Genomic DNA, 23,965 nt, shown 5'->3' on the forward strand with positions numbered 1-23,965 from the left:
TCGTTTTACTGGTATTGACATTGCTATGCATGGATAGAATATGACGAATATTGACATTGCATTTACTGGTATTGGCGTTATGCAGGCATATATCATAGCATACATTGTCATTGCATTGACCAATATTAACATTCCCCCTCTAGTTCGATCTTCAACTACATAATTTTTCTCATATATCATGACAACCACATTGTTCAATGCTTTGTGTGTTACTGTAGTGTCTGCTATCCTTTCTCTAGCTGTTTGCATACTACCTAATTTCAGCTTGTAGACAATGCAGTGCTTTGATGACAAGAGTGAGAGTTCAGTTTTTGGGATCATTTTCAGGAATAAACAAACAACAGGAAGCACCAATCTTTACACACACTCCATCGCAGTCAAATCCAACACATACCAATGTTGCATCAACATGAGGCCAATGGCTCTTAGTTATTCCTTGATAGCGATTAGGCTGAGCTCAGTGTCATTGATCATCTTCAGCAATTCTCACCTGGTTATCTGTAATTCAGCGGCCATTCACCTTCATTTGCAAGGTGAAGAAGGGTATGGACCCTCCTGCATTTACTTGAGCTTCAGAAAACAATCTAAATTCTTCTAGAATGTCCAAACACTGAGCCCAGACAAAATATTCATCAGTTCTTCTTCTTCAAACCTGATGCAACAGAGTTGTTTTCTTCTGTACCGGATGTTGAGACAACTCAGACAGATCTTCTCCAGGGATGACCAGGGTTGGGGTGTGTTTGGTCATGAGGGCGCAGAGGCCCCACCATCCGTGGACGAGCTGGGTGCGGGCAAGCTTGTCACACTGCCAGTACATATCCATCAATATGGAGGTGCCTCACTGCAGGTCCTGTATATACAGTAGTGCTTTATAGTTCTCATTTCAACCAAGCAGTATGGGTTTTTTGCCTCTTTTCCCCTCATGTCGTTGAGGTATATGGCCCTGCACTGGAATTCCATATCAGGGGTTCATTTGTCATTAAAACAGGCAGCCCATAATATGTTAAGGGCCACCCCTGGGACTTCAGACAGAGGTGGGAGCGGACGTATTTTTGCACTAGTGCGGTGGCCTTGCTTCCTCCAAGAACCCCTTTTCTACGAAGTCACAGGGCAAAAGTGTCCTCCCCTTAGTGCCAACCTGTCCAGCTCAGGTGATGTTTACTACTGCTCTATGGGGCTCTACTCTATTGGGATGTATATTGACCCTAATCCTACATAGGTATAGGTGAATGAGACATTTGCTTTCTCTGGGGTTATCTCTTGGGATACGTAAAGCCTGTCTGTGCCTATCAGCGAACATCTGTATGACGATCTGTTCAGGGTTTGATTGCCCACAGCAGTCATGTGCTGATACCATCTCTTGTGTAGGAGTGAGTTGTGTAGTATTTGAGGAATGCTAACTTTTGGTTCAGCATACATGTAAGTGAGGTGGGAGAGGTCCTTATGCAAGCTTTGCAAGAATATTGAGGTAGGTTCCATTGAACTAGGCAGATTTCTGGCTCCATAGGCGTATGAGAGCACCCATGCTAAACAGATAGTATACAAGAATACATAAAGGCTTAACTTGGTAAACATTCGTAGGTTTTGGTGTGGGATTCAGGGGAGACGTCTGTCGTCTAGGTGAGCAGGGGTATCTTGTCTTGATGCACTGAAAAAAAGAGTCTTTTTAATCAAAAAATGTCCGTGAAGTCAACTTGCAGTCTGCGTCCTTGAGTGGTTGGCGTTGTTGAGGTCCTTTTGGGAGCTTTGGTTGAAGGGGCGGCAGGCCACTGTAACAATGGTGCACATATGGCTAAATTGTAGATCCAGTTGAATAAGAGCTGTGGGTTGTAGGTTAGCTTCGAAAAAAATATATTGTTGGACAGTTTTCAGAAAATACATGTGTTTTCTCTTTTGGGGTACAGTCTATAGTTTCATGGTGCACGAAATATTTCTAGTGGGCTACTGGAAGGAGGTGGTGGCTGTTAGACCTGGCATCATTGGCGTGTGTTTCCCCTGTATTTTGTACCTTGACCTCCTGTGTTTTTGCTGTATGTTGGACTCTTGTTTGCTGGTGTAGATGCTTTGGACACTTTGCCACTGTTGTTCAGTGCCAAAATGCAAGTGCTCCCTTTGTAAATTATTGCTGTGGATTGGTCTTACCATGAACTGCATATTTGATTTACTAGTCAGTCCCGAGTACAGTGCACTGTGTGTGCTTAGGGCCTGTGAATCAAAAGCCGCTAGTGGGCCTGAAGCACTGATTATGCCACCCAAATAAGCAGCCTGTAAATGTAGCTCAGGCCTGCCATTGCAGAGCATGTGTGCAGTCTAGTACTGCCATGTCGACCTGGCAAGTGCACTTACTTGACAGGCCCTAACCTTAACTTTTCTTACATGCTAGTCACCCCTAGGGCAGGCTCAAGGTCCCACTGTGTGCAGGGTACAGTGCACATGAAAGGTAGGACATGCCCTGATGTATGTGATATGTCCTGATAGTGAAATACTGCCAATTTCGTTTTTCACTATTGCAAGGCTACCTGTTCCTATAGGAATGAATGGGGAGTTTGCTTGTAATATCTTATAAGCCTAACTACCCCTGGGAACAAGGTAGGAAAATAACGTTTAGTATTCCTGAACTCAGAATGTTAAAAGGCACCTTTTAGTGAGGGTGATGTTTACATTCTGTGTTGAAAATACCATTTTTAGAAAGTAGGTATTTTCAGGCTTAGCCATCAAGTGTGCCTCTGCTAGGTAGTGGATTGATTGTCTGGGTTTGGAGTGTCAGGGTCTGGGGAGGTGCAGTGGCTTCAGAGAGTCTGATGAGTCAGGGCTGAGCTGAATAAACTTGGGCTGCATTTAGAGTAGGGGAGAGGAGATTTCCTTTCATCTGAATGGGCTTGCTCTGCCTTCCACAATGCTTTTTCCACCTCCTGCCAGGAAGCCGCACCAGGGAGGACAGAACTAGTTTTGACTAAGCACAAGGCTTCTCTGCCACCATAGAACAAATAATTTTGTTCTATAAATTTTGTGGCCCTGACCCCAGAACTTGAGATCACTTCTGGGAATCAAGTGAAACCTTTGGCATGGAGAAGAGCCAGGGAAGCTGAGGAGGAATACTGCCCCTGTGTTGTTTTGCTATCTGCGGTTGGCCTGCAGTTGTAACTTGCTGCCATGGAAAGCTAAAGGACTAGGCTTTTTGCTATGTCCCCTGCTTGAGGAAGATCTCCAAGGGCTTGAAGTCACAGGGACACAAAGACTTAATTTCTTCTGTCTTTCTGCACCTGGAACTGCTGTTTCAGCTGCCACAGAAGGAAATTGCAACACCGACGCCGGCGAGCGTTGCCGTCACCTGCACTGAAGCCATGGGGACCACTCTTGAAGAGCACGATGCACCGCCAACTTGCACCATAGCACTGAAGCCTGCTGACGCTGTGCTGCATCAACTCCAAAGCCATTAATGAGGCTGCTGCCTGCACCGGAGCAGAGGACACAGCTCGTGATGTCCAGGACACACTGTCCCGACTCGCAGCGCAGCCCTTACTTCACAGACGCCAGTGCTTACTCAACGTGGGTGACTCCCGAATCCATCAACACTGCACCGTTGTAAGGAACTGACGCCTCACCACCACCGTGACGTCACCTGCATTGCAGTAAGGAACTGAGGCTTCACCTCCCCTGGGGTTGTAAGGTATCGATTCCACCCGTGCCAACAAGGCATCACCTCCCAGACACTGCGCCCCATCTTTGCTTTCATCATTTCTAAAGTACTGTTCTTTGGAGGTCTACGTTGATTCCAGGCCTGATGCCACACTCTTCGTGGTCAGCGCAGTACCTTGGGATTTTTCATCTGTCATGACGTCGTAATATCCCCAGGTGGAGTTTTTTGTTGCTACAAACTTTATTTGAGTGAATAACCTATTTTTAAGGATATATCTTGATAGCTGTAGTCTGGATTTTGCCATTCGGTCTTGTTTTGTTTAGTTAAAACTGTATTACTGTATGTGTTCACAAATGCTTTACACACTGCCTCTGAGATAAGCCTGTCTGCTTGTTCCAAGCTACAAAGGCGATGAGCAGGGGTTATTTTAGAAGTGTATTCCCCCTTACCCTGACTAGGAAGAAGGGCCCCTACTTGGACAAAGGTACCTATCTCTGCCAACTAGAGACCCCCATTTCTAACAGTGGCATTTTTCAGGGAACGGTGAGTTTAGGTTGATTTTAGTCTTCTTTTGTGAGTACTTTGGCCCCCCCCTCACCTCGCCATGGCAGGGAGATATACATCTTGTTATGGGTGGTATTGGCCTTTCTGCGTGCTTGTATTCTGCGATTGTGCAGACAGTCACACCTCGCTGCTGTGGCTGTGGCCCTGGTCCTTGCTGGACTCGGCTCCCTCTGTGCTGCAGGAGCTGCCATTGGCACGGCCAACCAACCATCAACTGCTGCCTGATTTCCTTGAGGTGGATTGTACGATGCAATTGCATTGCTCTGGACTTGGTATTGGGGATGGGTGTTCTGTGGGGGATGTCCTGGGACTATTCTTTTCTGCTTGTGATATGATTTTAGGTGGCATTGGTCAGCCATGTGTCCCATTCTGTGACAATAGTATATACTCTATGAGGCCTGGCTGTAGCCAGCTTCCCTGACATCTACTGGTAGATTTGGATGGATACCCCCTGGGGTCTGGAGACAGCAGCGGTGGCCGGCACAGGTAGGCATGGTGAGGCGGTGGGGTGGAGCTGAGTGGGGCAGGGTGGGAGGGAGGGAAGACATGGCTTGGCAGTTTGGGGTGGACTGTTCCCATGAGGCACAGGGTCAGACTGATTTGGATATAGCCATGTCTGAACTGGGGTGGCAGAGTGGGCTAAAGAACGGTGATGGATTAAACCCAGATCTTTTGACTGGGTATGAGTGTTTGATTGATTCAGATGCTCCATCCATCACCACCCCCTTTTGTACCGCTTTTGGCTGCCATAAGTGTGGCAGGGTGTGCTCAGACGTGAGTCCCTTGCTCACTTTGCCACTGGATTCAAGCAAGCCGGGCTGAAGACGACTGGAATGCCAGACACCGGTCCTCAGAAGCTTGTTTCTGGTCCAGGGAAGACATGGCTTGGCAGTTCGGGCTGGACTGTACCCATGAGGCACAGGGTCTGACTGATTTGCATATAGCCATGTCTGAACTCGGGTGGCAGAGTGGGCTAAAGAACGGTGATGGATTAAACCCAGATCTTTTGACTGGGTATGAGTGTTTGATTGATTCAGATGCTCCATCCATCACCACCCCCTTTTGTACCGCTTTTGGCTGCCATAAGTGTGGCAGGGTATGCTCAGACGTGAGTCCCTTGCTCACTTTCCCACTGGATTCAAGCAAGCCGGGCTGAAGACGACTGGAATGCCAGAAACCGGTCCTCGGAAGCTTGTTTCTGGTCCAGGGAAGACATGGCTTGGCAGTTCGGGCTGGACTGTTCCCATGAGGCACAGGGTCAGACTGATTTGGATATAGCCCTGTCTGAACTGGGGTGGCAGAGTGGGCTAAAGAACGGTGATGGATTAAATCCAGATCTTTTGACTGGGTGTGAGTGTTTGATTGATTCAGATGCTCAGTCCATCACCACCCCCTTTTGTACCGCTTTAGGCCACCATAAGTGTGCCAGGGTATGCTCAGACGTGAGTCCCTTGCTCACTTTGCCACTGGATTCAAGCAAGCCGGGCTCAAGACGGCTGGAATGCCAGAAACCGGTCCTCGGAAGCTTGTTTCCAGTCCAGGGAAGACATGGCTTGACAGTTCGGGCTGGACTGTTCACATGAGGCACAGGGTCAGACTGATTTGCATATAGCCATGTCTGAACTGGGGTGACAGAGTGGGCTAAAGAACGGTGATGGATTAAACCCAGATCTTTTGACTGGGTGTGAGTGTTTGATTGATTCAGATGCTTTGACCATCACCAACCCCTTTTGTATCGCTTTTGGCCGCCATAAGTGTGGCAGGTTATGCTCAGACGTGAGTCCCTTGCTCACTTTGCCACTGGATTCAAGCAAGCGGGCTGAAGACGGCTGGAATGCCAGAAACCGGTCCTCGGAAGCATTTTTCCGGTCCAGGGAAGACATGGCTTGGCAGTTCGGGCTGGACTGTTCCCATGAGGCACAGGGTCAGACTGATTTGCATATAGCCATGTCTGAACTGGGGTGGCAGAGTGGGCTAAAGAACGGTGATGGATTAAACCCAGATCTTTTGACTGGGTGTGAGTGTTTGATTGATTCAGATGCTCCTTCCATCACCACCCCCTTTTGTACCCCTTTTGGCCGCCATAAGTGTGGCAGGGTATGCTCAGACGTGAGTCCCTTGCTCACTTTGCCACTGGATTCAAGCAAGCCGGCTGAAGACGGCTGGAATGCCAGAAACCGGTCCTCGGAAGCTTGGTTCCGGTCCAGGGAAGACATGTCTTGGCAGTTCGGGCTGGACTGTTCCCATGAGGCACAAGGTCAGACTGATTTGGATATAGCCATGTCTGAACTGGGGTGGCAGACTGGGCTAAAGAACGGTGATGGATTAAACCCAGATATTTTGACTGGGTGTGAGTGTTTGATTGATTCAGATGCTTCGTCCATCACCCCCCCCCCTTTGTACCGCTTTTGGCCACCATAAGTGTGGCAGGCTATGCTCAGACGTGAGTCCCTTGCTCACTTTGCCACTGGATTCAAGCAAGCCGGGCTGAAGACGGCTGGAATGCCAGAAACCGGTCCTCGGAAGCTTGTTTCCGGTCCAGGGAAGACATGGCTTAGCAGTTCAGGCTAGACTGTTCCCATGAGGCACTTGGTCAGACTGATTTGCATATAGCCATGTCTGAACTGGGGTGGCAGAGTGGGCTAAAGGACGGTGATGGATTAAACCCAGATCTTTTGACTGGGTGTGAGTGTTTGATTGATTCAGATGCTCAGTCCATCACCACCCCCTTTTGTACTGCTTTTGGCCGCCATTAGTGTGGCAGGGTATGCTCAGACGTGAGTCCTTTGCTCACTTTCCCACTGGATTCAAGCAAGCCGGGCTGAAGACGGCTGGAATGCCAGAAAACGGTCCTCGGAAGCTTGTTTCCGGTACAGGGAAGACATGGCTTGGCAGTTTGGGCAGTACTGTTCTCATGAGGCACAGGGTCAGACTGATTTGCAGATAGCCATGTCTGAACTGGGGTTGCAGAGTGGGCTAAAGAACGGTGATGGATTAAACCCAGATCTTTTGACTGGGTGTGAGTGTTTGATTGATTCAGATGCTCCGTCCATCACCATCCCCTTTTGTACCGCTTTTGGCCGCCATAAGTGTGGCAGGGTATGCTCAGACGTGAGTCCCTTGCTCACTTTGCCACTGGATTCAAGCAAGCCGGGCTGAAGACGACTGGAATGCCAGAAACCGGTCCTCGGAAGCTTGTTTCCGGTCCAGGGAAGACATGGCTTGGCAGTTCGGGCTGGACTGTTCCCATGAGGCACAGGGTCAGACTGATTTGGATTAGCCATGTCTGAACTGGGGGGGCAGAGTGGGCTAAAGAACGGTGATGGATTAAACCCAGATCTTTTGACTGGGTGTGAGTGTTTGATTGATTCAGATGCTCCGTCCATCACCACCCCCTTTTGTACCGCTTTTGGCCGCCATAAGTGTGGTAGGGTATGCTCAGACGTGAGTCCCTTGCTCATTTTGCCACTGTATTCAAGCAAGCCGGGCTGAAGACAGCTGGAATGCCAGAAAACGGTCCTCGGAAACTTGTTTCCAGTACAGGGAAGACATGGCTTGGCAGTTTGGGCTGGACTGTTCTCATGAGGCACAGGGTCAGACTGATTTGCATATAGCCATGTCTGAACTGGGGTGGCAGAGTGGGCTAAAGAACGGTGATGGATTAAACCCAGATCTTTTGACTGGGTGTGAGTGTTTGATTGATTCTGATGCTCCGTCCATCACCACCCCCTTTTGTACAGCCTCCACTGGGAGGCAGACCTCCCTTCAAGACTGGTGGCATTTGTACCTTCACAGCCAATGCAGCCCCCTTGAGGGTAGTCTTTTTCAATTGTTGTTGTACCAATTTGGTGGTGTCTCTTTAGGCTTGCTCCTGTCTTTTCCGGTAATAGTGTAATATGTGAGCTCGAATTTCTCCCCAAAGCTTGGAGTCTAGCCCTACTACTCCATCTAGTTCAGTCTGTATCTCAGTGGGCTGTCCCTTTTTGAGGATGTTGTAGAAGAATGCAACCTGAGGACCCGTGTCGGTACAGGGCTGTACTGTCTCTTGTCCCCATCGTTCCCTCATTCTATCTAGGACATCAGTCATGGTCTCTCCAGGTTTCATGCTTTCTGCCCTCGATCCTTCTACTTCTGGGCAGTCAGGGAATATCTCCCTCAGAGCTTTTCATATCTGGTGTCTGAAGGAGTTAAATGCGGCCCGTCATGCTCGATGTTGATGACTGTGACTGTAAGGATGCAGGCTCTGGAAAACACCATGTCAGTCTGCTCCCCAATGAGCCGCTGAGCAGAATTTTGAAGTAAAATATGCCTATGTTGATTCTAGCGGTGTTTGGCTCAAAACATAAGATACATTTTCCTGTCCCATCTATCAATGGGGAAAGATTGTTCCTGAGCCCATCTTTGACCATCTGTGCCCATGGCCCATATATAGTCCCTGACACATCCTTTTGTAGCAGCAGACATAATTTGGCGTGGAGCAAATCTCCCCCTCGGTGCCGGATGCAGTCTTCCATGATTACCATGTCCTCTGGTTCGAAGGATCCCTCCTTCAGCCAAGGTCAATCATATTGGTCCTTCCTTTTGGTCCAGTAGGCCAGCAGATGGCAAAATGGTGGAGTGAAGTTCTTGCCTTCTTCACTGGACACAATATCTCTAGGGGTAACTTTGGTTAATCAGTGCTTACCGGGAAAACAGAAGACGTCCTTGTCGTTGCTCTCCTTGTGTGTGCGAAAAGGTGCCATTCTACTCCTTCTATGTCTTAAGTGTCAGACCTTGGAGGGCTGGGAGCACTATCTTCCCTTCCACTGGTGGTATCCTACATTAAAAACTGCAATAAACATCCCTCTGACTCTAAGGTGTTAGGAGGAGCAATCAGGAGCATGTGCTCCTCGTTCCGTTGGGGCTTGATAGGGTGTGACTGATGGATGGGGGTCAAATTCTAAGGGAGCCTGGCACTGGACTGGGAGGGGGCTGCCTTCGCCCGGGCTGGTTGGTATGGTGTGGTATCCCTACGCTAGGTCTGGTGGCTTGCTGCCCGGTGGAGGGTCCAACGGCCCCATTGATTGGAGTATTGGTGTAACCCAGCGCAGGGATGACTGGGATGACAGGCATCAGAGAGAGCACTTCCCTGCCGGTGTATGGGAGGGAGGTGTGGACACCTCGCTTATGGGCTTGAGGATAGCCTTGCAGGATGGGGCCACCTCAAAGATGGCCCTTAGTTCCAGTAGATTACAATGAATAAGGGAAACCCACAGATACTCAGCGATCTAAGTATTTCTGAAGGAGCAAAGGTTCCCTCGAATGCAGAGTGAAATACATTGTTATTACATACAGATACGATTAAGCCTATGCCTGATAACCAAATGAAAGAAATTTTAATGCATTTCATTAATTCAAATTACAAAGAAAGGTTGTAGTGGGGAAACAAACACAAGAAAAGTCATACAAACTTCCCTAATCAGGCATTTTATATGTAGCATGAATGAAATCACTATGGTAAAGTCACACACTGTGAGTGCTCAGGCTCATAAAAACACATGACGAATGACAATAAATTGAGTCAAGGTACTGTGGTCACTACACCTCTTCACTTCTTTCATACACTGCCAGTGTTAAGAAACTGACAGTCCCAAAGACAACCCATCTAACTAAAACATAGGAAAGAAGTTGGGACCCCATATCGCATCCAGAGCCTATTCATGCCATCTGTGTAACTATCCAAGCACAATAAATAAGACCATTTGTGTAAAGTCAAAGCGAGTATAAATGATTGACCCTATATCCCACCGAGGGCCTATGTGTACCATTTGTGTAATGCTTAGAGGTTCAAACAAACTAAACTACAAACTACCTTGACCATCTCTAGTATGCTGACTAGGAAAAAAGTGATTTACGTGCTTGTCCTAGTTTGCCACACGCCACATGCTGGGACTAAGGATCAGATGGATTCTTTTACCCTGTGACAACGGCCTCCGGATGGACTTCTGCACCACAGATTCAGCAGAACTTTTAATCAATTATGGGTCTGCTCACTGGTCTTTTTGCGCAGATGTGAAAGAGGCACTTATTGAAACAGGACCAAGTTGATTTAATTAAACACAGCGGCCAGGAGAGCATCAACAGAGTCATGTCTGAAGACAGTCTTGATGTAAAGAAGTTTTGCCAGGTGATATATACAGTACTTGAGGTACAATAAAACTATCACACATTCTTGTAAAGTATGTTGATCCGGACCTAGTCATGAACCATAAATACAACCATCGGATAAGGTCGGGGCAGGCGGCTCTCGACGTTGTGGAGAGCCAGTGAGGGCCAGTGTGTATGTATCCAGATATCAAGCATGGGGAGGTCATGATCACTGCATGTGGTGTGCATTCTGTCTTCTGATTGGCTGAGGGTTCCTAACTGCATGGGGTATCTGACTTTGCGGTATTCCGGGAATGCGTTCCTTTGGTCAAATGTGTTTTATTGAGGCCAATCTCCTCAGACCTGTTTTTGGTGTACCTTCCTATCTGTGAAATCGATCAGGGTTTTCCCTGTTTGCGTGTTTGCCTTCAGGCTAAGTGTAACCCCACCGGTGACCTATCAATCGGTAAGCTTGGGTTTGAGTCGCACATATCTCTAACTCAGGGTTGATGGGGAGGTCATCTCCGGTGAATTCGACAGCAATGATATGAGTTTGTTATTACGTAGACATATAATATGGCGGCCATTGAAATATTTACAGACATAGCGTACATTGACAGTGTTTCTACTGGTATTGACATTGCTGTGCATGCATAGATTAGAGCGTACATTGACTGTGCATTTACTGGTATTGATGTAATTTTTTATTCATATATTATGACATACTTTGTCATCGCATTCACCAATATTAACAGTATGATGTGCCACTGCACTCTACCAAACGCTACTCCACTTGGTGACATGCACTTCATTGTACACCACTCTGCTCTAGAGTAAGACACTCCATTCTACTCTACAACATGTCAGTGCACTCAATGTCCTCCACTTTGAGCAACTCTACTCTACTGTCCAACACTACAACATGCCACTCCACTCCACTTTAAGGCATGCCACTTCACTCTAACACTTTACTCAACTCTATGCTTCACTACTCCCCTCTACACCACTCAATGCCCTCTATTGTATGACAGACCAATCCACTCTACTATGCTTTACTCGACTCTACGCTATGCCTCTCCACTCTACTCCACTGTAAGACACTTTACTCCTGTCTATACCACTCCATGAGGCACTATAACCCTTTCCACTGTACGACACTCTATTCCAATCTATACCACTGTACTCCTCTTACCTCCAGTCTATGTAACTTCATTCAATGGAACGTTATACTACTCCCTCTACATCACGCCACACCGCTTTGTTACACTTTACTCTATGACACACTACTCGACTCTACTTCACTACTCAACTGTACTCCACTCTACTCTATGTCACTCTGTCTAAGACACTGTATAATATGCCACTCTATGCCCCTTAACATTCTAGTCCACTCTATTCCACTCTATTCCACTCCACTCTGCCACACTGTACTCCGCGCTAAGCCACTCTGCAACAATGTACTCCACTCTGTGCCACTCTACAACACTCTACTCAACTCAATGACACTCTGTGCAACTCCCTCTATGCCACTCCATGACACTTTTCTCCACTGTACTCTGACACACTTTTCCACTGTACTCAGTTACTCCACTCCGCGGTTTTCTACCTCACTGTACAGCACTCAATGATATGACACTCCACTCTACTCCTCCACTCAATGACATACAACTTCATTCTGTAACACACCTCCCCACTATCAACATTCCAGTCTAAGACACTCTACGGCACATCACTCTTTAAAACAACACTCCACTCACTCTACGCAACTCTGCTGGACTCTGCGAAATGCTCACATTCTACGCCTCTCAACTCTACACCATGGCATACTACATCATGATACTCTGTGGTACAACACTGTATTACACTTCACTGTAAGCCACTGCACCCTATGTCCCTCCACTCTACTACATTGTGCGGCACACCATTCCACTTTATGCAAGGCCAACCTGTTGGACTTGGCCCTTTTGGCAGGTTCCCCCCTAAACTTTTTGCCTTTTCTGTGACCTGATATTGGTAGTTTTTGGCCTCTGCGCATTTTAGCACTGTGGCCCAGTGTAAAGTGCGTGCGCGCTCTGAGTGCGTGTGATGAGATTGGCCTGCACTCCCATAGGAATGCATGGGGGATATGTGTGTCCCTGGTAATTCCTGGTATGAGAGGAGTGCAGGGGCGAGTAGAGTATGTATGAACTCGTGAGAATAAATTAACCCTGGGCGAAGTATTACGCTACGCTCGCATAGTTTGCAAAGTTTGCGCTACTTTGCACTATGTGAATTGCACATAGCACAGTGCAAACACGCGTAGCGGTCCTTTTTTGCTTGCTCGTGGTTCTCAACGTCAAGTTGGCGACTGTGAGCAAGCAAAATGGCATCCCAGTGAGACTTTTCCCTCATTCGCGATCAGCAACATCAAGTTGCCAATCGCGAGCGTTGAAAATAAACCTCACGGCAAGATTCTCAACACGGGGAGGTCAGGTTTCTCATTGCAAGTGGTCGCGTATGCTCGCGAACGCTCACAATGAGAAATTACCAGTCCGCATTGAGAAAGCTGCCGCTCGAGTAGAAATCTACTTGCGCAGCAGAGAACGACCGCTTGCACTGTGCAAGATGCGGTTTGCACTGATTGCACAGTGCGGACATGCATCCGGCAGTGTGCAATCAGTGCAAACAGCATTTTGCACTGTGCAGTACACAGTTCGCATAGCTACACGTAGTTCGCGTAGTATGAAGTGCACTTCGTGTAGCTACGCGTAGCGCTACTACGCGAACTACGTCCAGGGTTAGAATAAATGTTGCACAATGGTGTGCGCAGATTTATGGTGACTGGTGGAGAAATGCCACTTTTAGAAGTTGGCATTTCTGTGTGTTGTGTGTCTGCCTGCCTGATGTGAATTGCATGTCTGGCTTGTGATTGACAGGAGCTGAGAGGTGTGGGTGGCTCCAGGAGTCAGAGGAAGTCAGCCCAGTGGTGAATAGAGAGATCTGCATGCAGATGGAAGGGAGGGAGGAGTTGCACCTGGGACCTGAAGAGGGCTGTGCCTTCCCTCCACAATGCCGGCTCCACCCCCTGTGGTGCGTCTGATCCCTGAGCCCCCACCTGAAAATGAGAAAGGAGCTGAGCAAAACAAAGTGCTCCAAAGCTGCCTCCAAACCAGTTGCATCTGGTTTCCCCAGCCATATGCTTACAGACAAAGGGAAAAGGGTGTATAAATGAAGAGGCTGTGACCCCATGAAAATGTTCTCTGTTGTGCTGTTCCTGACTTGAGGGGGTCCTGCTGCCGCTACTGGGCTCCAGGAGGAGCCGCCACTAGAGACTGCCTCTCTGCTGAAGGGCCCTGTGAGCTGGCCTGCCTGGGCCCAGCCCGTGCCCCCTTCCTCCAGAAGGGCTTCCCCTGGACTTTGATTCTGGCACTTTGGGAGCGTGTGGCCTTCCCTTTTGAAGTGCGCAATGCTCTCTGCAGCTGAGGAGCAGCACTTCTATTCTTGTCTACAGCACTGAGCTGTGATTATTTTGGGAGGGAATCCCCGGCGTGGAGATTACCCTACATTCCTGCAGTCCTCTTTGCTTGGGGAAGCTGGAGCCCTCCCCGTTGTTTTGAGCGATCCTGCGCGGGAGCCTACCCCACCTTTGTTGTTGGCAAGCGGGTGCCACCCCGCATTGCGGTGTATTCCGCAGGTGCCTATCTCTCATTGCTGTGCATTCCACGGGTGCCCACCCCACATCTTTGCCATTTCCAGTGCATATTTGCGAGCGTGTGCCACCCCGCATTACTGGGTATTCCGCGAGTGCCCACTCTGCATCTGTGCTGTGGAAGTCACCGCCGTAGCCTAGGAGTTGCAGAAATGTTGCCGGGCCGCTGCCAGCGCGACCCAGCAGCCAGGTGGCCCTGCTTGGCTGTGGGTGGGACCACGTGATGATGATGAAGTTGCCTGCCAGTGAGGAAAGGGAGGGCAGGAGCCTACCCCTCCTCCCAGGACATCCCAGTACAAGAGGAAGAAACCAGCAAGTCGCGCAGGGCACTCGTGATCTGTGAGAGCCCTGCCCACCGTCCAGAGGAGTCCCAGTGAAGGGGGGCTCCACAAAGCCTTCCGGGACCAAAAGCGGCACCCGAGGAAGTTGAGCAGTCAGCCCAGAGAGCCCAGTGAGTGGGGCTCCGTGGTATGGTGGTTGGTTGGTGTGAGGGGGCACATTGTCGGTGCCCGCCCCAGTGACCAAGCCTCAGGCACTGCGGGTGCCTGGGCTAAGTTTTCTTTCTGGCTGCTCCACTTGGCAGTGGGGAGCGGCAGCGTCTTGGGGTCATTCTGGCATAATTTCCCGCATTCCCGGAGGAGCCCTGGAGGGGCCCTGGGTTGGTTAGGCACAAGTAGTGCCAGTGCCTGTTTTGTGACTCCCCCAGCTGTCCGGCGAGAACGCAGATAACTGCCACGTTTAGGCCAGTTTTGCGCACTTTTTGGATGTTGCTGCCTTTGCAGCTAGGCCCTGACTTTGCCGGACCACGGGCATTGGAGCCCCAGAGAAGGCAAGTTGGCCTGAGGACAGTTGGGTGAAGTTAGGCCTCGTGATTTATGTGTAATGTTAGGCCTAAGGTGATGTCTACTGTGCAGTGGCTTTATGCCCTGATCTATGCCTCTAAGGAGGCTTAGGAGGTTAGTGCGCAATATGGTTATGCTAATGTGTTTTATGCCTAATGTCAGGCCAGGATATGTTAGGAGCCAGAGCGGGGGGTCGTTCCTTCCATTGTCTGGCTGCGCAACTCTGGAATTCTCTCCCCGGGTCTATCAGAATAATTCAAAACCATCTTGCGTTCCGGAAAGCCATTAAGACCTGGCTCTTCCCGGCTTAAGGCTGTTTGTTGCGGTTTCTGGTCTAGGAGTTGTTGGTTTGCGCTGGGACGCCCCGTCGCTGGGGCAGCCATGCGCAATATAAATCTAACAAATAATAATAAATAAAAATGGTGTCTAATGCTTAGGCCATTATTTTACCAGTAGGTACTGGTTGTGCTTTGTATTTACCTACCTGCATTCTGATGGTTCTAACTGTGGCCTGATTGGCTATGTCCTGTATATAATCCCCTGTGAATATTACCTAGTGACAGTGGGCACAGTGTATATTATTTGATTATGTTTCTAATGTATTTATGACAATACAAAGCCAATTTTTATTAATCTTGTGTGGAGTTCCTTTTGTGGTGTGCCAAGGGGGTTGCTGCTGTGTGTGTGCTGCACATATGCTTCACACATTGCCTCCGGGATGAGCCTGACTCCTCGTGCCAAGCTACCAAGGGGGTGAGCAGGGGTTATCTTCGGTGTGTAACTCCCTTGCCCTGACTAGAGTGGTGGTTTCTGCCTGGCGTTGGTGCAAGCCTTAGTCAACCAGAAATCCCATTTCTAACACAACCCATTCTACAACTTTCCACTCTACGACACACCACGCCAGTCTACTCTGCAACATACCACTCCACTGTACGACATGCCACTTCACTCATTGACATGCCTCTCCACTCTATGACATGACACTCTACTCTATGGCACTCCACTTTACACAACTCCACTCTAAGACAATCTACAAAGCACCACTCTATGACATGCTACTCCACTATGCTCTATTACATGCCACTACACTTTACTTCACTCTATGGCATGCCCCCCTCCACACTACTCCACTCTATGCCATTTCACTCTAAAATATAATACTTAACTCTATGCCCCTCCAGTCTGTGCCACTCTAAGAAATGCCACTCCACTCCACAACACTGTATGACATGACCCTGACATGCCACTCCACTCTACAACCTGCATTCTACTTTACAACACACAACTTCACTCTACAACATGCCACTACACTCTACGATATACCACTCTACTCTACAATAATTCACTCTCTGGCACTCCGCTCTACAACACTATTTCACTCTATGCTCCTCCGCTCTACGCTACTGTACTCCCCTCCATGACACTGTACAACACACCACTTCACTTCACTCCACGCCACTCCACTCTACAACACGCCACTATACTTTATGACCTGCCACTCCACTCTATGACACACCACCCCACTATATGCCACTCTACACCACTCTGCTATGCGGCACACTATTCCACTCTACGAAATGCCACTCACCTCTATGCCACTCCACACTCTGTCCCTCCACCTTAGCACACTGTACGACTTGCCACTCTATGACTTGCCACTCCACTCTGCTCTATGACACACCCACTACACTCTACTCCACTACCCTCTATGACATACCCTACATTCTACACCACTCCACTCTATGCCATCCCACTCTAAAATAATATACTCCATTCTATGCCTGTCCAATCTGCACCACTATTTTACATGTCACTCAACTCCACTCTATGACACAACACACACCACTCCACTATACAACATGCCACTCCAATCTACAATACACCATTCCACTATATTCCACTCTACTCCATTCTACGGCATTCTACTCTACAACACTCTATTCCACTCTATGCTCCTCTTCTCTATAACATTTTACTCCACTCATGATACTGTATGACACACCTCTCCACTACACACTACAATAAAACCACTCCACTTTATGAGCCTCCACTCCACTCTATGACACAGCAGCCCACTCTAGGCAACTCTACACCACTCCACTCGACTTTACAGCATGTCACTCACCTCGCCGCCACTCCACACTATCCCCCTCCACTTTAACACACTTTATGAAATGCCAGCCCATTCCACTGTGTGGCATGGCACTCGACTCTACTCTATGACACCCCACTCTACACTATGACATGCCACTCTGCGCCACTGCACTCCACAATGCTCCACTCTACGACACACCAGTCTACTATATGACACCACTACACTCTACCAGATGCCACTTCACTTTACAACATGCCACTCAATTGTATTTTTCACTCTAAACCCCACCACTGTAAAACACTATACAACACACCACTCTATGGCATGCAACTCCACTCTACTGTATGTCATAGCACTGCACTCTAAGCCCCTCCTCTATACACAACTTTCCAACACTGTACTGCACATCACCCCACTCTATAATACAGCCCTCCATTCTACACCACTCCACTGTACTCTTTGACACCCCCACTCTAAACCACTTAACTCTATTCGGCAGCACTCTACCCTTGTCACTCTATACAACAACACTTTATGACACTCCACTGTACGCCACTCCACCCTAGGCCACCCCACTCTTTTCCCTTTTACAACACACAACTCCACTCTATGAAACATCACTCCACTCTATGACACTTCACTGTACAACACTCCACTCTTTGGCACTCCACGTCAGTCTACTTTACAACATGCCACTCCACTGCACGACAGTGCACTTCACTCTATGACACACCATTTTACTCAATGACATGTTACTCCATTCTATGGCATGCCACTTCACGCCACTCCAGTCTAAGCCACTCTACAAAACACCGCTCTATGGCATTCCACTCCTCTATACTCTATGACACGCCACTCCATTATACTATAAGACATGGCAATCCAGTCTACTTTACGACATGCCACCCCACTTCATGAGCCTCCACTCTATCCTACTCCACTCTGCCCCACTCTACGACACTGAATGAGATGCCATTCCACTCAATGACATGCCACTCCAATCTACAACACTTCACTCTATGACATGTTACCCCACTCTATGCCAGTCCACTCTATACCACTCCAATCTAAAACACTATACTCCATTCCATGTCTCCAATTCTGCACCACACTACTCTACTCTATGCCACTCCACTCCATTGTACTTCACACCACTCCATTCTAGGCCACTCCACTCCACTGCAGTCTATGACACACCACTCTACTCTACGACATGCAGCTCTACTTTACTCCACTCCATGACACTCCACTCTACAGAAATTTACTCTACAACACTCTACTCCATTCTATGACACTCTACTCCACTCTACGGTACACCACTCCACTCTATGACAGACAAAACACCACTCTGCTCTACGGCATGTCACAAAACTCTATGACATGCCACTTCACTGTACGCCACTCCACTTTCTGCCCTTCCACTTTAACATACTGTACGACATGCCACTCTATGATAAGCCACTCCACTATAGTCTATGACATGGCACTCCACTCTACGACATGCCACTCTACTCTATGACACACCACTCCACTCTACTCCACTCCCCTCTATGACACACCTGTCCACTGTATGACTTTCCTCTACACTCTACCAGACCTGAGGTAGTTTAAAATCTTATATTGGCCCTGAAATTTTCACCTAACTGTATTGTCATAAATATAAATCAGAAGGTAGTTATAGTTAGGACCAATGTTTCCATATTAAAAGTGTTTTTTGTTTTGCCAATGACTTTGGTGCCGCTTGATGAAATGTTTACAAAACATCCCCTTTTTTGGTTCAGCTGCTGTGTTGAATGTTTCGTAGTGATCCGTCAAGCGGGGGCAGATAAAAAAGGGGGAACCACAATGTTTTTTTCCCACAATATGTCGATGGGGATTTTTCATTTTTTGAACATGACTACAGCCTGAGCTGCTGAACGGAATAACACCAACTATGGCAGAAAGCTAGATGGTAGTCCAGAAACCTAGTTTTTCATGATTTGGGGTAAATTCATTCAGGAGTTTCAGAGATATTTCACTCAAAAAATATAGATATATCTGGGGACATGAGTCCTTGAAGTGGACTCGCAGATCCTACTAAAATTTGATTGTCTGCCAACACTTCAACCAAGAAGTGTTGGGAGCCATCTTGAAACTCAGCTTGAAGCTGAGTCCCACAAAAAAAGCAAACAATTATGAAAAGGGGGCAGGGTAGGAATACCCTGATCCCTCAGACATTGTAGGGGTTCTACAGGGACCCCACCAGGGTTTCTAAGCATTTGTCTTTAATTTTGTCATGGATCCGCAGCACATTAAAAAAAAAAGATGGATGAGCTCCTGCCCGCCTTTTTCATTAAAGCCCCGGATACGCCAAATCCTGTGGGCATGTTGTATAATGATGTAGGGGTGCCCGTGTGGCACCCCGTGCAAGGTGACCACCAACTTCATGGGGAAAACATATATAAACTGATACGGAGGAGGAACTTCTGGCCTCCCCCTCAGCCCCGGGGACTGCCATCTCCCCATGGCTTTACCTACAATGAAAGTGGGTGGGTTATGCGGACCTGTGCAGCTTCAGGAGTCACCACCTCCCTTGGGCTTAAAACTTAAACAATACATGGGGACACATGGCTACCTGCCTGTAGATTTCTCTTTCAATAATGGCGGGTGGCACGGACCCCAGCCCTGGGGACATCACCTCCTGAGGCTTTATTAAAAAAATGTGGGGTGGCTGTGTAGCCCCCTCCCAGCCTCGGGGACCACCATCCCCCCAGGACTTTCTCTTTCTATAATGGGGGCCACACAGACCTTCCTACCTCGAGTGAAGTCACACCCGACCACTGTGCACTGTTGCAAAACTGTTTTAGTTTATTCTTCAATTCTGATTGAATATTCTATTTTCAAAATCACGTATAACATATACAATTTTGTTTTCAACAAATCAATACATTGTATTCATCATTCTGAAATATTAACTTTGTACATTTCATTTGACAGCAGAGCAAATATTTTGAAACAGTTAACGGAAAACAAGCATACCAATTTTCGCAGTCATATATATTCTGTTGCTCTTTTTAAATGGAATGCCCGCTGCATTTCGAGGCAGACATGGCTCTTTTTCCGGGGCCTGAAATCTGAACAGATGAGACATATGTGTTAAATGAAAAACCGTCCGGCAGACAAGGGTCCAAAAGTTGTGTAGTTAGAAATGTTTACAAGCTAGTGCTCAAACTGAAAAGTTGTGTGTTAAGAGTGATGAGAAAACCTCCACCTATTTGCCCGTGGTCTACAATACTGACAATGGCGCTTACCCTCCTCGTGATACTACTGAATCTTCCTAAAAAACAACGAGATGAACAATATAGACCGACATCAAAACCTGAGACAAAAAACGGGTATAACAAAGCAACTTTAAACTTCTGCGGATACTGCACTCACCCTCGATAAATTCACTGGTCTGTTCGTAACTGCCGATTCAACTGAAAAAGCAAAAATTCAAACTAAATAAGCCTGATCTACAACTCAAACAATCCACAAACCACTAATCTTCCCGGGCTTATCATGTACCTTGAATGCTCTTTCAACTAGCTTCTCTGCCTTTTCCACTCGCGCTGTATTCAACAAGCTGCTGTGTCCACAAATGTAACTACCATTTTTACGCTTGTAGATCAGGCTTATTTAGTTGTTGATTGTTTGAGTTGTAGATCAGGCTTATTTAGTTAGAATTTTTGCTTTTTCAGTTGAATCGGCAGTTACGAACAGACCTGTGAATTCATCGAGGGTGAGTGCAGTATCCGCAGAAGTTTAAAGTTGCTTTGTGTATACCCGCTTTTTGTCTCAGGTTTTGATGTCGGTCTATATTGTTCATCTCGTTGTTTTTTAGGAAGATTCAGTAGTATCACGAGGAAGGTAAGCACCATTGTCAGTATTGTAGACCACGGGCAAATAGGTGGAGGTTTTCTCATCACTCTTAACACACAACTTTTCAGTTTGAGCACTAGCTTGTAAATATTTCTAACTACACAACTTTTGGACCCTTGTCTGCCGGACGGTTTTTCATTTAACACATATGTCTCATCTGTTCAGATTTCAGGCCCCGGAAGAAGAGCCATGTCTGGCTCGAAATGCATTGGGCATTCCATTTAAAAAGAGCAACAGAATATATATGACTGCGAAAGTTGTTATGCTTGTTTTCTGTTAACTGTTTCGAAATATTTGCTCTGCTGTCAAATGAAATGTACAAAGTTAATAATTCAGAGTGAAGAATACAATGTATTGATTTGTTGAAAACAAAATTGTATATGTTATATGTGATTTTGAAAATATAATATTCAATCAGAATTGATGAATAAACTAAAACAGTTTTGCAACAGTGCACATTGGTCGGGTGTGACTTCACTCGAGGTAGGAAGGTTCAGAAGTAGGCATGTGAGGACAAACGTGCTACCACTGTTGCACGCATATGAGTAAAGTTGAAAAATAAAAGTAAAACATTTTCTTACACTGAAAATCTTTCAGATCAGGTGTGCTTCTCCCTTATACTCTCATCAGCCACACAGACCCACCCAGAGCAGGGACTGCCATCTCCCCAGGGCTTTATTAAAAATAAATGCAAGTGGGCCAGGGCTTTCCCTTTCTATAATGGGGGGCTACACAGACCCCCACCCCACAGCCCACATGGCTTTCAGTTTAAATGTTGGGGGGCACGTGGAGCCCTTTAGCCCAGGGGACAGCCACCTCCCCAGGGCAATTACTAGAAAAATATCGGGGGCTGTGCGGAACCCCACAGACCCAAGGCCCACACACATGATATAATGGATGGGGTCCATGTGGACCCCAGAGACCACCACCTCTCCGGGGCTAAATGAAAGAAAGGAGGAGGTCCGTGTGGCCATCCTCCTGGAGCCAAAGTTGGCCCTGGGGACTCCCCCCAATGCCGGCTCCAGCAATGTCCTGGGGTGCCCATCCCCGGGACATTGCAGTTTGCTATTGCTTGGCAAAAGCACCACTCCCACCAGGCCACAGCAAAGGCTGCTCTGCTTCAAGTAAGTGAGAGTAGAAAATGCTCTCGCTTACTAGAAGCAGAGCAGAATTACTTTTGCACACAGGGAGCTGAATGTTAGCAGCTCCCTATGTATAAAAGCCGGCAAGGAGCTGGCAGGAACCACAGGGGCCTTGAGGCTCCTCCCGCATTCCCAAACCTTTGAAAAGCGTTGCCCTGGGTGGGAACAGAGCACCCCTACTACAGGCCGGGCCCCAGGGGATGGGTCCCCTGAGCCGAAATTGCCCCAGGATAGGGGGTGACACAACCCTCTCCTAAAACATTAAAAAAATATATATATTGAAAAAAGCCAGCAACTCACCAGAGGGCCCACCCCCTTTTTCCACCGTTCTGCAAATGCACCTTCTCATGCCCTGCTGGTTGGGGCATGAATTCCACTTTACTCTAGAGGGACTCAGGAGACAAAAGGGGACTTCTTCCCTCAACCAGTAGTGCGCCAGGGCGTGCATTTGCTGAGTGTTGGCGAAAGGCGGTGTGGCCCCTGAAGACCTCTCAGTAATCCAGCTGTGTGGGTCTTACTGGAGGTAACAGAAGGGGTAGTCATCAGTGATGTCACTGACCATGTTATGAGTGATGTTATATTTGAGGTCATAACAGTGCATTACGGGGGTTTAAGTTATAGCTAGCTCATGTAACTATAACTGCTGAATTTCACTTTTTTTTAATGAGTAAAATATGACCCTAACTATAATGTCCCGGTAACCTTTTGAGTGATTTAAAAAAAAAATATCTATATTCTAACTATAATGACCATGTAACCTTTGGTTTTTTAAGTGAATTTCTAAGATTTTTCAAATTTTGTTTCCTAGTTATGACATCCACATTTGCCGAGTGGTGGAGAAAAGGGGCGGGGTCTCTACTGAGCTCCCAGGAATCCTGCTGTGTTGGACTTACTAGAGGTAACAGGAGGGCTTCTGGGCCTCCAAGAATCAAGAGCATCAAGAGGACTTCATCGCCAAACCAGAAGTATGCCAGGAGGTGATTTTACAGAGTGGTGGAGAAAGGGGGTGTGGCCTATGAGGACCTCTCAGGCATTCCATGTGTGGAACTGAGCAGAGCTAACAGAAGGGCTTATTGGCCCCTAAGAACACACTATAGGCAAGGGGACTTCATACCTCAACCAGCAGTCCCCCAGAAGGTGCATTTGCAGAGTGGAAGAGAATGGGGGTGTGGTCTACAAAGTCCTCCCAGCAGTCCCACTGTGTGGAACTTACTGGTGGTGACAGGAGGGTTTGTTGGCCCCTAAGGACCCTTAGCATCTAAAGGAACTTCATCCCCCAACCAAAAGTGCGCTAGGCGGTGAGTTTGCAGACTGGTTGAGAAATGGTGCGTGGTCTCTAAAGTCCGCCCAGCAATTCAGATGTGTGGGACTTACAGAAGCTAACAGGAGGGCTTGTTGACCCCCAAAGATGCTCTAGAGCTGAGGAGACTTCATTTTCCAACCAGTTGTCTGCCAGGAGGCACATTTGCAGAGTGGTGGCGAAAGGGGACATGGCCGCCAAATTCCTCTCAATAATCGCACTCTGTAGGACTTACTGAAGGTAATAGTAGGGCTTGTTAGCCCCCAAGTTCCCTCAGCATGCATCCAAGGGGACTTCATCCCCCAATCAGCAGTGCACCAGTGCAGAGTGGTGGAGAAAGGAGGGATAGCCTCTGAAGTCCTCTCAGCAATCACACTGTTTTCGACTTACTGGAGGTAACAGGGGCTTTTTGGCCCTCTAGGACCCTCTGCAGCTAAGAAGACTTCATTCCCCAACCAGTTGTTTGCCAGGAGGTGTTGTTGCAGAGAGGTGGAGAAAGGGGACGGGCCTCTGATGATCTCTCAGCAATTCCACTGTGTGGGCTTTACTGGGGGTAACAGATGGGGTTCTTGGCCCCCAGTGACCCTCAGCATCCAATGGGACTCCATGTTCCAACCAGTAGTGCATGAGGAGATGTGTTTGCAGAGTGGTGGAGAAAGGGAGTGGGG

This window comes from Lissotriton vulgaris, chromosome 3_1 (genome assembly GCF_964263255.1).
Source record: "Lissotriton vulgaris chromosome 3_1, aLisVul1.2, whole genome shotgun sequence".
NCBI classification, from domain to species: Eukaryota; Metazoa; Chordata; class Amphibia; order Caudata; family Salamandridae; genus Lissotriton; species Lissotriton vulgaris.